At 37.4% G+C, this 16,764-nt stretch overlaps 1 long non-coding RNA gene across 1 annotated transcript in view; it reads right to left on the bottom strand.

The window, feature by feature from the left end:
- Nucleotides 1–427: 427 nt before the first annotated feature.
- LOC109248215 (uncharacterized) overlaps nt 428–16,764 on the bottom strand; it is a 96,016-nt gene continuing 79,679 nt past the window's right edge. The window contains exon 4 of the long non-coding RNA XR_002071958.2: nt 428–1,583. This is a non-coding gene — a long non-coding RNA (uncharacterized LOC109248215). The remainder of the gene's footprint in view (nt 1,584–16,764) is intronic.

The raw sequence follows: 16,764 nt of genomic DNA, 5'->3' as shown, positions 1-16,764 counted from the left end.
TCTTTACTCACATGCAGATTCAGCATGCCTTTTCTGTAACAGAGCAACCAAGCTTTACTGGGTTAGCTGCACATTTGACTGCAGATACTGCCCCTGAAGCTAGATTTTTACCCACCATGATAATGGCATCTATTTCTGTTGCACCATTGCCATTCAAATATATATATATTTGCACACATAATCAACGGCCTAAAATTCTAAGTATGCAAAGTATGCAGCCAGGAAGGGTGGGAGGATGCTGAAGGAAGATTAAGATGGAAACATGGCATGACTCTGTTTTATCAGCTTTTCTTAGGCAAAGCTCTTTGGGGGTGTTTTTTTTTTTTTTTCTTCCAGGGACTGATTAAATGTTCATGCCTATGGCAATGGGGATCCTTAAAAATAACTGGATATTGTAAAGTACACAGTTTTTCATAACCATGCAGCATAATCTTGAATTAATCTTTTATTTTTCTCATAATAGGTATCAGTACAAAAATAATGTCTTACATCAGCACAGTGCTCAAGGCTTTACAGAGTGATTTCATGTGCATTATCTCATTTTATCCTCCTAACAAAATAGTAATGGAGGTAGAGTTTGGATGCACCTCCCATTCTGTGTTAGGATTGTACAGTTTGAGGCTTAACGTGATTACATTGCCAAAGGACACAAAGCTAGTAAGTGACATATCTGGGATAGATTTTGGGGCCTAAGTGCAGTGCTATTTGGGCTACACCAGATTTCAAGCATTGTTTTATTTGTTCAATGCTCATTTTTCTATCTTATTTGTTTTAAAGTTTTGAATTAGAATATCCTCTTTGTATTAAGAAAGTCTTATTTCTCGGATGAATGCAAGAGAACTCCTTTGCTTCCATCCAAGTGAAGGAAGAGAATCAATTTACTTTCCCACCAGATCTGGCTCCTATAAGATACTGGTTTGCCTCATCATCTTTTAATAAGCAGAGAGTGGCTATTTGGGAAGTATCAATAGCTGGCTTATAGCGCATTCACTCTACTCCCTTACCAAGTACAGTCCTCATTTAAATTATACATCATAGGGGCAAGAGACTGCACAGCAAATCTAGCACATTCTTGAGGTGTGTGTTTTAGAGCATTTGTGAATTAGAAAATCCTATGAAAGTTTTCCTGCCCTAAATTATTTAAGGCTGATAAAATGGGTGAGAGAGAATATGTGCCACATATGCATTATTTGTTTATTAATCTTTTCTTCTTTCTTCTCCTACTGGATAGTGATAAGAACTGGATGAAAAGATACTGTGCTGAACTGGAATGTCTAAAAAAAATTGTCTGAACTAAGGGTGCTGGATTGAAAATAGGAGAAGTACTAATACTTTTTTTAACCAGGTTCTTTTTTTCGGTAAAGGGTCTTCCATTTTGATATCCACCTAATTTCTCCAGCCACAGAATATTATTAGCTGCTCCCCAAGAGTAAATCCAGCCTTTTATTCCAAGACCAAACAGTCCAAAAAGACTACAAACTCACTTTAAACAAGTGAAGGAGTTCCAGTCCATCTCAATTCACTTGAATGTGCTTACTCCAGCTCTGTTATTGTTAACCTGGTTCATGTGGAAATCACAAGTCCTAAAAAAAGAAATGAAAATGCAAGAGATGTGTGAGACTCAGTGAGAAGAGCTAACATTTGCATGATTTAAATTTCAGAAAGGGGGAAGAGAGAAGATGAGGCAGAAGGAATATCTACAGATACAACAACAGTGAATTCTCCAAAGGAAGCACTACCAAATTCAGACAAATTCATGTTATATTAAAATGGCTAAACATTAAAGACAGAGTTGAGAAGAATAAAGGATTAGGGAACCACAGATAAACAGAACTGGTTTCTATTAAGGAACACTCACAGTTCTTAGAGTTGTGGGCCTGAGAGCATATCCTGGGCAGGACTGCATAATTATTATGGACTATGTGCCTCTGTTCCTCTCTTTTTGGAATCCAAGTATCTGGTTGAAGTTATCCTTTCCCTATCACACCAATGTATGTTGCATGTGTGGGCGAAAATAACAACCGTTTAGTTCCCGAATCCTTTGTTTAAGAGGAACTGCTCCCAAAGAGGGGCACTTGAGAAATTTCACCTGTGAAGCCTTATTTGCATCAAAACCTCATAGATCCTGGACTTTGAGCCTTACACAGTAATTGGATGATACTTTGGGTGTTCTTGGAAGGGACTAAGTACATCTTGCATGTGGGAAAGATGTGAATATGTGGAACCAGAAGAAGGACTAGAAGAGATTTTTACAACAATGTTTCCCAATGAATCAAACTTCCCAGCATCCACTTCCCTTTTCCTCCCAGTTGTTTCTGAGATTGACTGTATGGCTTCTGGCCAATGAGGTATCAGCAAACATGATGCCAAGCAGAGGCCCTATGAGAGCTTCTCCACTGAAACTTGCCCTCCTGTAATGCTTTGCTGATGGAGCCCAGGTGGAGACTCGGGGAAAGATTGGTTCAGCAATCCCATCTGCCACAGCTGAGCCCATCCTCAGGTTCCTCACCAGATGAATGCAACCACATAAGTAATGTCAAAACAGACCAGAAGAAGAATCAATCAACTTGTAGAACCTTAAGAAAAATTAACTGTTGTGGTTTAAGTCACTAAGTTTTAGGGTGGTTAATCAGCAATATATAACTGAAACAATATGCAGTGAAAAAAAGCTCACTCAAAAAATTCTCTTAATGGAAGAAATTGTCATAACTTATCAGGAATGATATCTTTTCCAACTATGTCTTAAGCAAAAGGTATCACAAATCTATTTTCATGACTGAAATTTGATAATTGTACAAAATTCTCATGAACTATGTCACTTCTGTAGATTTCAGAGATCTTGCCTTTCCATAGCTAGTTACTCTGTCTACTCTAATAAATCTTAGTTATCACTTATTATGGAATAAGAAAAACTCCTAGAAAATGCTTGACTGTTACCTTGTTTAGATTTTTTTTGTCCCTGCCAATAAAATCACTAGTATGATCCCTGACAGTGGGGTCCAAGGGTAACAATCAAGACTGCTTAGGGGCTCCTGGGTGGTTCAGTTGGTTAAACACTGACTTTTGATTTCAGCTCAGGTCATGATCTCGCGGTTTGTGAGATCAAGGCCCCACATCAGGCTCTGTGCTGACAGCATGGAATCTCCTTGAGATTCTGTCTCTCTCTGCCCTTCCCCCACTCATGCTTTACCTCACTCTCTCAAAATAAATAAATAAGCTTTTTTAAAAAAAGGCTGGTTAGATTAATAAACACTTCTATAAAATGTACAAATGGTTTCTCTCTCTTTTTTAAATTTTATTTATTTTGAGAGAGATAGAGACAGAGGAGATGGAGAGAAGGAGAAAGAGAGAAAGAGAGAGAGAGAGAATCCCAAGCAGGCTTTGTGTCAGCGAGGAGCCTGATGTGGAGCTCCATCCCATGTACCGTGAGATCATGACCTGAGCCAAAACCAAGAGTCAGACACTTAACCGACTAAGCCACCCAGGCACCCACGGATGGCTTCTCTTTAATAAATTATGGAATTGCATTTATGTAATGTCCCAAACCAATAGCAGGATGCAGAGCCAAAGAAAATTATGGCCAAGGAACAATTAAGATCACTTTAAGACAGTTTACAGTGTTTTTCAAATAAATTATATATGTTTTCTTTTCAAAAAAAAATATAGGTCTTTGTTTAACTTAGGTTCCTTGGATTTTAATGCTTTCTCAGAGTTAATACCAAATGTATAGTTAGTAAGAACAGTCTTACAACAAATGTAAATCCATCCTTAAATGATATATACAGCTGAATCCTAGTAACTCTTTTTTAATCATATTTTAAAGCAATGTATATAACTCTTAAGTGTTCAATGCATATTCTACTGCCGTAGTCAAGTCAGAGAAAGATAAGACTTTCTCTGTATTAAAATGTACGTTCATTGTCTTTGAGAAGAAATTATCTTTAAAAATAATTAGGCTGAGAAAACTTCTGGTTTCAGCTTTGACCTGTAAACAGTTTGGAAGTTATTGTCCATGACCTTAAAAGGTTGGACAGATGAAAATTAATGCCTTTCTTGGATCCATCATAAAATTGCAATGGCAGAACAAGTAATCTATTTTAAACATAAAGACTAAGATAAAAGGAAAGAGAAGGAAGAAGCTAAAACAAGCTAGTACTCATCAAAAGAGAGATGGAAGAGCTACATTAATATCATACAAAGTAGATTTCAGAACAAGGAAGATCATTAGTGATACTGAGGAGCATCACAAAATTATAATATGAGTCCATTCTCTAAGAAGATATAACAGTTTTAAACTACTATGGACCTAACAGACCATCAAAATACATGAAGCAAATACTAATGCAACTGTAAGGAAAAATGGATGTGTCTACCATTATAGTCGGCAAAACATCTGTAGAAGTATACAGAAATTAATTAAGTTGTCACTTGGGAGAGGAACTGTGCATCTGGGAATAGATTGGAAGAAAACTTACTTTTATGGCATTTTTACCCTTTTTAATTCTGTACCATGTGCATCTATTATGTATTCAAACATGAATACGTTAAAAAAATAAAGAAGTCTTTAGAATTAGGCCTAGATTCAAATAGTGTCTCAGTTAATTAGTTAATTACTGCCTTAGTTTTCTCCTCTGTGAAATGTGGACAGTAGTACAACCCTTCCATGATTGGTGTGAGGTTTGACTGAAATATGTCTCAAGGTGTGAACACAGTGGCAGATACTTGATAAGCCACTAATAACTCCTATTTTTTTGTCTTCAGTATAATTCATTTAAAACTTGACTGCGGTTGTTCACCTTGCAAAGTCTGAGTAAGACCTCTGATATCCATTCTGAAGTTCTCTAGGTTTGGTAATTTCTACAGCATATGGTAATTCCTTTACTTTCTGCCACACAACTTCAGTAGCTTAGGAATTTATTCCTATGTCGCCAACTGATGTTACTGCATTAGGCAACTAGAGCACAAATTATTTTGAGTCATCTTAATTCTTTTAATATTTTTAATGTTTATTTTTGAGAGAGAGAGAGACAGAGACAGGGTGTGAGCAGGAGAGGGTCAGAGAGAGAGGGGGACACAGAATCCAAAGCAGATTTCAGGCTCTGAGCTGTCAGCACAGCGCCCAACTTGGGGCTTGAATGCATGAACTGTGAGATCACGACCTGAGCCTAAATCGGATGTTTAACGAACTGAGCCACCCAGGCTCCCCTGAGTCATCTTAATTCTTGATTGGCTTCATTGCCCCAGTTCACTGAGACCCTATTGCCTCTGCAACCTGCCTGGCACAACTCTTAGTAGTAAGCAGCAGATGCCCCTTCCTTGGGTTCTTTTTTTTGCTCAAGCTTTGCAGGGCAAAGTTTAGAAGCACAAAACTGAATAGAAGCCAAGAGTATAGGCAGAAAAGAAAGGGCAAAAAAATCGGACAGATTTTCTTGCAGGCCCATATATTTTTTTCTGAGATCAATTCCAAAATCATTTGATTGATGGTTTAGGTGTTGCAGGTCAATATTTGTTTAGATTTGACATTGTGGTCATTTAATCAATGTATACATCACTTTTTAGTCTCCTCACCTTATCCTTTATATAAGAAATATAAGAGAGTTAATGAGAGTTAAAATAGCTGTAATATTCATAGGCACTATCAAAAGGCACAGGGCAGATTTGACCATGAGAAGGAATGACATCATTTTGATTAAACTTTCAAAGCCTTTTGACATTTTGATGCTAAGAATTCATAAAAGGTCAAAGGATCAAAAATTAATTCTAAATAAAGGTTGATTCATGCATTTTAAGGTAGGTCAGCCTTATATAACATGTGCTGTGATGCTGCTAGTGCTGTGCAATGGGATGGCTTGAAAGGAAAGACCTTTGTGTTCTGTTGATTCAGAACCATTTGTAACGTGTCAGCTCTTCCTTTTCTCCCCTAATCCCTGTGTCTTCATATTGCCCTTGGATTCTCCAAAGTGGCACTTTAAAATGAGGTTTGTGTTTGTATTTGTCAGTCTTCTTATTCCAACATATTTAAAGTAACCATGCTTCCAATTAAAAATCAGGAGGAAGTTTTATATTTTGACCAAGACATAGTGACAGGGACTGGGTATACTCTCTGGCACGAAACTACAACAACAAAAAATGTACAAAATATATTGAAACAATAGTTTTCAAGTCTTTGGACATTAGATAATAAAGCATAGTAACTCCTGAGAGAGAGCAAATGAACAAACTGAGTCATATGATTATCCATATTACACCTTGAGAATGCTTCCAGGCAGAAACCAGTGAACATTTTGGGTTGAGGGGACAATGCTGAGAGTCCAGGGAAAGTTTATTAGAATTTGCTGGGTAGAATATTGAACAGAAGAGGTCCTTACAGAGAAAGAATGCTGAAGGTGCCCCTTGGGAATTAGGAGAGACTGATCAGTGTATTCAAGTGAGCAAATGACTTGAGCCCAGAAAATAACTTCCTGAAAGGATTTCAGGTAATAGTGTCTGCACTTACACAAGGCCAGAAACAGCACCAGTGTCTTCCTGCCAGACTGGAAAATTTCATAATTAGTAGGGTATTGGGTAGAGTACATAAAGGCCTTCCTTCAGTTTTAGGAATAATTAGCTTTAGACTGAGCACTGTTCCAGTACTGCCTAAAAAACCTTAAAACTTAGATTTTAAGGGGTCAAACTGCTTGCAAGCAACTTTACTGCATCCTAGAACAAAAGCCAAGAATATCTACAAAAATATTCAGCATTGCTCAACAAGGTAAAAATCACAATGTCTTGCATCCAATAAATTACAATGCATGCAAAGAAGCATGTAATAATGATCCATGATGAGGGTTATTGTATGGATTTCTTAGATAATACACAAAATAGTGATAAATTAGACTTCATCAAAATTAAAAACTCCTGCTGTTTCGAAGACATCACTGAGAGATCAAAAGGAAAAGCCACGGATGTAAAGAAAATATTTATAAGTCCGCTAAAAGGCTTATATTCAGATTTTATAAAGAACTTTCAAAACTCAATATTAGGAAAATAACCAAGTAAACAATTGGCAAAATGCTTGAACACACATTTCAGCAAATAAGATACAAGGATGGCAAGTAAGCACAAAAAATAATGCTCAATATCAATGGGACTAGGAATTCTGTGCTTAGCAGGTGAAAAACAGAACAAACAAAATTGAATATTAATACTAATATGGCCTCATTCTTATTCAGGCATCGTTGAGGCCATTACATGAGAATCAAGCGAGAAAATAAACGTAAAAGGCTTGGTGCTAGCCCAACTGTACTAGGTAGTCATTTTGTTTCGTGCTTGCTCTCTTACATATATAAGAGCAAGATATATATAATTACACACACACACACACACACACATATATATAGTCATATTCTAACCACTATTTTTTTCAAGAGAAATAAAATATGGCATGAAAGGCATTAAAATACTAGAAAGTCACATGAAAATGTGTTCTCTTCTAAATTAGATTTTTATCACATTTTGTCATATTTTGTCATACAAGCTCCATGAAGAAAAAGGCTTTTAGTAAGTTTAATACATGTATCTGATATTCCTTCAATAATTAATAATAGAAGAAGCCTTGCTAAATTTAGTATAATGTCCAAATAGATTTATTACTTTCAAGTGTGAATAAGAATATTCAATTCTTTAATTACTTTTCTCAAATAGACTGTAGAAACTACATTAATGTGGAACAGAATGGTTTTCCATCTGTATTACACAGAGCCTGAGGGTTCCCTCAAAAAGGTGGCTCAAGGGCATAGGGTCTCTGAGGGTTGATGGGGGGCCAAAGATCCTTTCCAACTTTTTCTGGATTTCAAGTAAGATTTCATGAAAAAATGATTCAGCAAATAGAAAAAATAAGGGGAACCAAAAGGAAGAGGAATAAAATCCACAATCATAAAAGAATGATAATGAACTGGGAAGCAAGACACTTGGTGTGATGGTTAGTTTTATGTTTCAACTTGACTGGGCCAAGGGATGACCAGATTGTTGCAGGTCCCCAGTGTGGATGGGCATCATCCAATTGTTGAGGGCCTGAACAGGACAAAAAGGCAGAGGAAAATTGAATTCACTCTCTACCTGATTGCTTGAGCTAGGATATTAATCTGCTCTTGCTCTTGGCACTTCTGGTCCTCAGGTGTTCAAACTCGGACTGGAATCTATACCACTGGCTCTTGGGCTTTCAGGCTTTTGAACTAGACCACCAGCCTTCCCGGGTCTCCAGCTTGCAGAGGGCAGATTGTGGGAGTTTTCAGGATCCATAATCACTTGAATCAATACTCTATAATATATGTATACATGTATGTATCTCCTATTGGTTCTGTTTCTCTGGAGAACCCTGACCAATACATTTAAGATTTTATCTAGTTATGTGGTTTTGTGCAAATTATTTACTTTTTGAATTTGGACTACTAGCAAAGACTATGAATAATGTAGTTCATTTAGCAACCACTAAATAACTCTAGAATAGGTCAACAGATGCTGCTGCTTTCACTTAAAAAAAAAGTTGATTATCTGAATTTCAATACCCTAGTTATGTTCAAATGACTACTATTAAAATATTTTCTCTTAGACCAAATGTTTGTTTTAAAAATTATGTTGATGTCATTATGTTCCTATCAATAAAATTTCCATTTATCAAAGCATTATTTCATTTAATTGAATCCTTCCAACAAATGTTAAGAGTTAGCATTCTCTCCGTTTTACTAATGAAGGACAATGGAGCACAGAGATGTCCAATGATTTGCCAAAATGGCCTGGTTCTTGGGGCCTTGTAGGCCACGTCCTGGCTTTCTACCTCACAGACAGCCTTATTTTAGGATATCTTTGAGCCAGTGATGAGGTTTATTTGTGGAATCAATACCTGAGTATCAGGGATACTTTGGGATTCTATTATTTAATGAATCATTGTCTACTTGAGTCAGAGTCTGGGTAAGACCAATGACATGGTAATCGTGTGATCAAGATTTTTTGAGCAGACTGAATTGCAAGTACTTTCCCCCTTTTGTTCATTAAAGTCGTATTTCATTAAATACAGCTTACCTAGCTAGGTGAGTGGCAGAGCCAGGATTCAATCCTAGTAGGTTCACTCTAACAGCCATGCTGTTCTGCCTCCCAGAATACTTTTCATTCAGTGACTTTCAACACACTCTGCAATTAACACTTCAATTTCAAAATAGTAATCCAGTTATAAAAATCTAACCTAAAAGAATCTTTAAGACAATGAGCTTCTTTCTCTTTTCCTTTCAGCACTCAACTCATTTAAATGCTGCATCTTTAATCCAAACATAGATTCTGTGTCTGAACAGCTTCAAAAATACTCAGTGTCTGTATTAATCCACTCCATAAACTAGTGGTGTCTGGATTAATGAGGTATATTTATATGTACACATAGAGCTATGTAGAAAACTGTGCATCAGTAAAATACATTTATACAGTTTATTAGGCATTCCCATTCTTGGGTTATATAATGGTTGCTACATAAATTACATTAAATGTTGTCTTTTTTTAATTTATTTTAACGTTTATTTATTTTTGAGACAGGGAGAGACAGCATTATGGGGGAGGGTCAGAGAGAGAGGGAGACACAGAATCTGCAACAGGCTCCAGGCTCTGGGCTGTCAACACAGAGCCTGACGCGGGGCTCGAACTCACGGACTGCGAGATCATGACCTGAGCCGAAGTCGGATGCTTAACCGACTGAGCCACCCAGGCGCCCCAAATGATGTCTTTAATTATTGACAATTTGAAACAATGAGAAAATGTACACCTCTATTTGAATCATAGTTCAAAGTTACAACACTCAATTATACCAGTTTAATGATTGTTACTTTAATTTTGCTTCTGAGGTGAAAAGTTATTTTTCCTGGTTGTTAAACCAATATTACAGCTGGATCTAAACTATCACAGATCCCTTGAGCCTAAATATTTAATATTTTAGTCCGGTTAAAATGCAGAGAGGCTGAGCTACAGACTGCCAGCCTAAGGCTGCAGTTTGGATTTTCTTTCTTTCTTTTTTTCTCTACACATTAAATATGACAGCAAGGCCCTGTTAACATTGCTTATTATTGGCTCTGAGATCTTTGTTTTCACGGAATGAAAAGCTCTTCACACCACTAGGCATATGGCAAATAAGCTTGCTATACTGCTATAATGAAACATTTTATAATTGGGGTTGTATTTATAACATTCAAAACTGACCTAGGAAGAACTAGAGTACAGGATTTTATCCTCAAAATTCAGAATTGTGTTAGTTACTAGTGTCACTAGAGTTCCTGTTCCTATTCATGTCCAAAACAATTGTAAATTTATACTGTTATGGCAGCTCTCCTTCGAAGAGCCCAAGGCATTTTGCACAGAGTAATTCTCCCCATGCCTCTGGGAAAAGGGGAAGAAACTTACCAGAGATTCCTTTCACCCTAATCCTACCCCACAGCCTCAGTGGTCTAAATACAGTTGGCCTTTGAACACAAGGGGTTTGGGGATACTGACCCCTTGCACAGTCAAAAATCTGAGTATAACCTGACTTTACTAATTGTCTACTGTTGGCCGGAGGCCTTACCAATAATAGAAACAGTTGATAACACATATTTTGTATATGTATTACATACTGTATTTTTACAATACAGTAAGCTAGGGGAAAGAAAATGTTAAGAAAATCATGAGGAGAGAAAATATATTGACAATACTGTACTATAAAAAAAATCTGTGTATGAGTGGACCCACAGTTCAAATCTGTGTTGTTGAAGGGTCAACTACTATCTTGGAAGGATTATATTTTCCAGCCCCGATAGGCCAATGGTTATACCTTATATCAAATTAACATTATAATATTACATGAAATTGAGAAATTAAAATTAATATATAGATTACTTCTTAATATTATTAAATACTATTGGGGAGGTCATTTTGCTTGATAGTTAAAAAGTCTGTTTTTTATTTTACTTTATTTTATTTTTTCGCAGATGGCCTGAAATGAAATTCGGATACTAGGATGAGACAAGTTTGATGGATTAATTACAATGAATATAGATAATCTCTCTCTTTCTCTGTCTTCCTCCCTCCCTTCTCCCTTCCTTTATAAGGAATGCTCTAAGGGGCACTACATCTTACATCACAGTAGAGTTGATATAGCAGTCCAGTGATAATCAGGCTACCCAGTTCCTACTTGTTGTTCTGCATCCCAACCCACTGCATGACTTTGGCTTCATCTCTAAAATAAGGGAACAAACTGAACATAAATTTTCTCTACTCCTACTGAACCTGCACTACTGGTTCAGCTATCCCCTTACACAGATGCTGTAAATATTGCTCACTTGCATTCCCACAGATTCCTCTTGGTACAAGATGGCATTTGGATATTGCAATGAGATCAGAGTTACAGAGCATTTCCTCCTATGCTTTGTACCTCTTCTTTGTTTATGCTTTGGTTTCCTCAGTCTGCAATGACAATTAGGACAATAACGCTACTACCTACTTATTGCAAGACATTGCACGGTGGATCTTAAATAGCCAAGACCAATCAGGATGAAAGCCTGTTCATCCTCAACAACTGCCTTTGGTGAGCATTTGAGAAAGTAGGTCAATAAGTATACATAGAATCATGTGACTAATCACAAGTGGTGACTGTAACAAATACATATATAATGTGGTAATATGCAGCATGCTAAGTTTATACTGTAGGGTCCTGGTGCAGTGGAAAGAAGACTGGTCTGGGAATCAGAAAATCAAGAGAGTGTTTCTATTTAGCCACTGATTCTTGTGTTGAATTTGGTCAATTCGCTTCCCCCCTATGGGCCTCAGAAGAACAGAAGAAAAGCTATGTCAAGAACTGGCAACAGTTTGAGCAGTAATAGTCATGGCTGCATATCTCATTCATCCAACCCAGTGATTGTTGGACCTGTCTGCACATTAAAATCAGCTGCAAAATTGGTGACTGTAGTTAATAGTACAATAGTGCATATTTGAAAGTTGCCAAGAGAGTAGATCTTAGAAGTTCTCATCACAAGGAAAAGATTCTTCAACTATGTATGGTGACAGATATTAACTAGCTTTATTGTAGTGATCATTTTGCAATAAAAAAAAAATCAGCTGCAAAGGTTCTGAGACATACCAATACTGGACCCCTTCCTTAGAGATTACAATTCAACTGGACTGGGCTTGGGTCCAATCATTGATGGGCTTGAAAAGCTTTCCAGGTGATTCCAATATGCAGCCAGGTTTGAGAGTCACTGCTTGAAGAAGTCAGAGGAATCCCTCTCCCACTGGATTGCCGCTCAGAATTGCAGCCTTGCTGTTCTCGTTTTGGTAGCACATGTACAGAGTTGCAGCCTCACTATGGTCAGTTCTGGTAGCTTGGTACCTTTGTCTTTTTTTTTTCTGCTAAACAGTTTGAATATTAACCCTGAACACAATTGCCCTTTTTATTTGGGAAGACAACATGTTTCCTTTTAACATAAAAATAATAATGGTAAAAAAAAGACTACATGCCTAATTTGGGTTGAAGAGGTAAAGACCAAAAGAAAGAGAAAATTACTCTGTAGGATAAAGTATTAGGATGCTGAATTTTCTGAGGAGGTCCAAATGACTGGTTGGAGGCCTAGACAGGGACATGAAAAGTTGCGTGAAAGATCTTTGGAGGAGACATTGGGTCTAGCAGATGGCAGCAGGCAAGAGCCTATAGAATGGAAGACCAATGAAGGACAAGGGACAGGATCTTCACTGCAAGGAAAATATATGTCAAGGGATTGAAACCAGTGTGGGAAGGACTGAGGGGTAGGTGGTGGTGGAAGTTGTGGTGGTGGTTAAGAATTGGATTAAAAGTAGGAGTTCAGCAGGGTGCCTGGTTAGCTCAGTAGTTAAATGTCTGACTTCGGCTCAGGTCATGTTCTCATGGTTTGTGAGTTTGAGCCCCACATTGGGCTCTGTGCTGACATTTCGGAGCCTGGAGCCTGCTTCAGATTCTGTGTCTACCCCTTTATCTGCCCCTCCCCTACATGCACTCTGTCTTTCTTTCTCTCTCTGTCTTTCTCTCTCTCGCAAAAATAAATAGAATATAAATAAATCATTACCAGTAGGTAGCTTCTCTCATAAATATAAGAAGGATCCTAGGACCTCTATGGTTGTCTGGGATACACTTAAATTATTTTGTTTGGGAATGAATGGCAAAAGGAAAACATTATTTTTGTAATTTAAGGGGGCTAGACTATGATTTTTTCCAGTTGTAGAAAATTTTGTAATTTAAATTAAATTTACTTTAATATACATTAGTTTTGTAATTTGAGGCTGCAGTATACTGTCTTCCAGTGGTAGAAAATTTTGTAATATAGTTAAATGCATTTGCATCCTAAATTTGAAAAAAAAAACACTTCTATTTCTGAACCTATCAATATACTTCCAGAATATTAAATATATATATGAATATATATAAAATCAATACTGTAAATTAAAAAATAGTTCTTATGAATGAATTATTATTAATGTGTTAGAAGGCAGGACCAATATTTCAGAAACATGCTTTATAATGAATGAAATACATTATATATATCACACAATAAATACATTACAGAGTAAACATGCAAAATAGAAACACAGTCATACTGAGGATAGAATGCCGAACAGAAATTCCAGTAGCTATATTTTGTAGTTTTGTTTTCCCTTTTGCCACTAACTTGGGATAAATGATTTAATATTGTGTCTCACTCTCCCATTTGTGGAGAAAAATCAATATCAGCCCTGTTTAAATTGCCACACGAGAGTTGTCATACAACTTGGGCACAGGTAAACCATATACTTAGTAAACCTGAATACAAATTGAACCTTGAAGCAGTTAAATCTGAGGATAATTATTTGCCTTATCCAAGAGGTATTTTATTCATTTGCATAAGTCCAGACTATGGATGTCAGTGGAGAAAAATATTATAGACAGGTATAGGGAACGAGAAGCGTACATAAATATACTGCAAGACAAAGCAGAAGATGTGTGCTTCAACACAGGTACCAAGTTCTAGAGGAATTGAAAGGGAGAAGCCTCAAGGGACAATTTTACTATTTCAATGGCAATATAACCTGAGTTAGCATTGTAACCTAATGGCAATTGGAGTTGGCAAATAAAAAGAATGAGTCACCAAATACCCAAACCTGCAGAAAATTAGGTAATATTGCATTTCTTGAAGGATACCTCTTGAGATTATGTGAGTTGTATGTTGGGTGAACATATCATTTACCTTCTGAACAGGGACAGTTTTAAGAATGAAATTAGGTCTCTTAATTATTCTATATAGGAGGTGTAAACTTACCTTGAGCAATCTAGTGTTAAGTCTGAAACTGGGCAGAGTTTGAGATATTACCCTACTTGCAAGTTAGCAAGTTATACTGCCATATATGGATCAGAAAAAAAAATACCTCTTATTTCCTCACAGAGCATCTTGTATCTGGTCCCCATGTCATAGTTTCCCCATGTGACAGCTCTGAAAGAGCTAGGTGGACCTGCATAGGTACTCCATGAGAGGAACACCACATTGTGAAACTCACAGCTTTTATAGGCTATAGGGCAGCTGACATGTCTTCCCATCCTCTCCTCTGGGAAGAGAAAGGGACAGAGTACAGGGTTGGGGCAGGGGGGTGGTGCATAGATCTTTGCCCTGGAATGTAAACAAATGCTCTTGGAGCATGGGAAGGTCTCTACCTTACTACCTTCACCACCCTGGAATGTAAACAAATTTGTCTAGCTCTCTGGAGGGCTCTATATTTAGGGTTGCTATTCAGTCATCCTTTAACCCAGGTGCCAGTGCCCTTTACTCAGAAACATTACAATATTTATGGAACATTTTTCTACTAACAATTAATTTTCTAGTTGGATATCACTTGTATGCATGACTATCTTTTCAAAATCAGGCAGTTAAGGTTAAATTCTGGGTTTTCAGTGTGACCTAATGCTTTCCTACATTTCTAAGATAGCTTGTTCAGGCCCATATATATGTGTGTTCATATTTGAATTACATATCCAGAGTTTATCTAGTTGAATTCCCCCAAAGAATTCTGGGATGAGAAATCTAGACATTAGCTCTATTTGGGGTTGCAAACTACAGAAATCTAACTTAAGCTAGCTTAGGGAAAAAAGAGAGAATTTGCTATAAGTCCATTGGATGTCTCTGAAAACTCAAGGGAAGGAGCAGCTGAACTCAGAGATTCTGACTCTCTGCATGTTTTCCTGGTTCTTTCTGTGCCTCTCATGGCAGATCAGCTTTCTGTGCATCTCTGTTTGTATGGTTTCATATGTAAAATATAGGTTATTTTTGTTTTAAAACCCTAACAGAGATCTTAATTGATAATTTACATTTCTTTTTGTCTCGGTCTTTGGTTGCAAGAAACAGAGATGCCATTGAGTTAGTTGCAGACACTTGTGTAAGAGACATCACTGAGTTACTTTGAGACACTTCTGTAATAGCAAATGAGACCTGTGGGCCCTAAGGGAAGAGTCATGGGTTCCCAAATAAGCAGGATTCAACACTGAGTTACAATCTAGAACTAAGATAACTTCTTGTCCATATAAAGTAAAATTTTGTTGAACTTTGCCTTTACCATGATTTAGAATTTAGATTTAGATTTCCTGCTCTGCTCTTGAAACTTCTGCTATGTTACCCAGAAATAGTTTTATCACTATTAGGCAGTCTTCATGAAAAACATGCCCTTCCCTGAGTGCCCCTGGCCTCCCTCACTATACTTTTCAGTCTCCTTTCAGTGGCATCTCTAGAATTTCTGTTCAGATGGGGCTTAGGGATAACAACTAGGTTTGAAGAGGGTCCTTAAAGTTGAGTTTTCGTTATTAAGAAAATTGTCTGTTTTAAGAAATTGAGGTGAGGGGCGCCTGGGTGGCGCAGTCGGTTAAGCGTCCGACTTCAGCCAGGTCACGATCTCGCGGTCCGTGAGTTTGAGCCCCGCGTAAGGCTCTGGGCTGATGGCTCGGAGCCTGGAGCCTGTTTCCGATTCTGTGTCTCCCTCTCTCTCTGCCCCTCCCCCGTTCATGCTCTGTCTCTCTCTGTCCCAAAAATAAAAAAATAAAAAAAAATTTAAAAAAAAAAAAAAAAAGAAATTGAGGTGAAAGTGATAAAGATTATGAGGTAGAGGTGAAGCTCTTTCTAACATCAGCTGTCACAACTAGAAATGCTCAAATTTCCAAAGGAGAAAACAGAAAGTGGCTGTCATCTTTGTTTGGGCAGAGCTTTTGCACTGCGGTAAAGTCATGTGCTCTCCCTGGCCCAGTCAGGGGTGTCAAGGAAAGCATGGCTATGTGTCATGGTCCATAGAAGGAGCTATCTGGACCATATCATCTAAGGCTCATGTATCATCGCCACCATTGTTCCTCTGATTACAGCCAAGGGAAGCTAACTTGCAAGAATACCAAGTTATTGACTCGAGCCCATTGGTTTGGAGGGTTGGCAACCTTATGAAAGTTATTTCCTCTTTTTAAGCTTTAGTTTTCTTGCCTTTAAAATGGGGGTATTGTCCCTGAAAACTGTAGTGACGAAATCGTGACAATCAAATAAGACAGTGTATACAACAGAATTTTGTGACTGGTAAAGCTGTGTAAAAGTAAGAAGTTAATGTCTGTAATGCTGTAAAACCTTTAAAAGACTTGGGTAATGTTAATAATTAAATAGCCAACAACTTCTCAATGCTTCTGCTCTAAAAACTTTATGCATATTATTTTTAATGCATCATCATAATTACTCTATGGGGCATGTA

Source organism: Panthera pardus, unplaced genomic scaffold, assembly GCF_024362965.1.
Source record: "Panthera pardus isolate Hobbes unplaced genomic scaffold, ASM2436296v1 HiC_scaffold_17, whole genome shotgun sequence".
NCBI lineage: Eukaryota > Metazoa > Chordata > Mammalia > Carnivora > Felidae > Panthera > Panthera pardus.
This window is presented reverse-complemented; position numbering and strand designations above follow the sequence as displayed.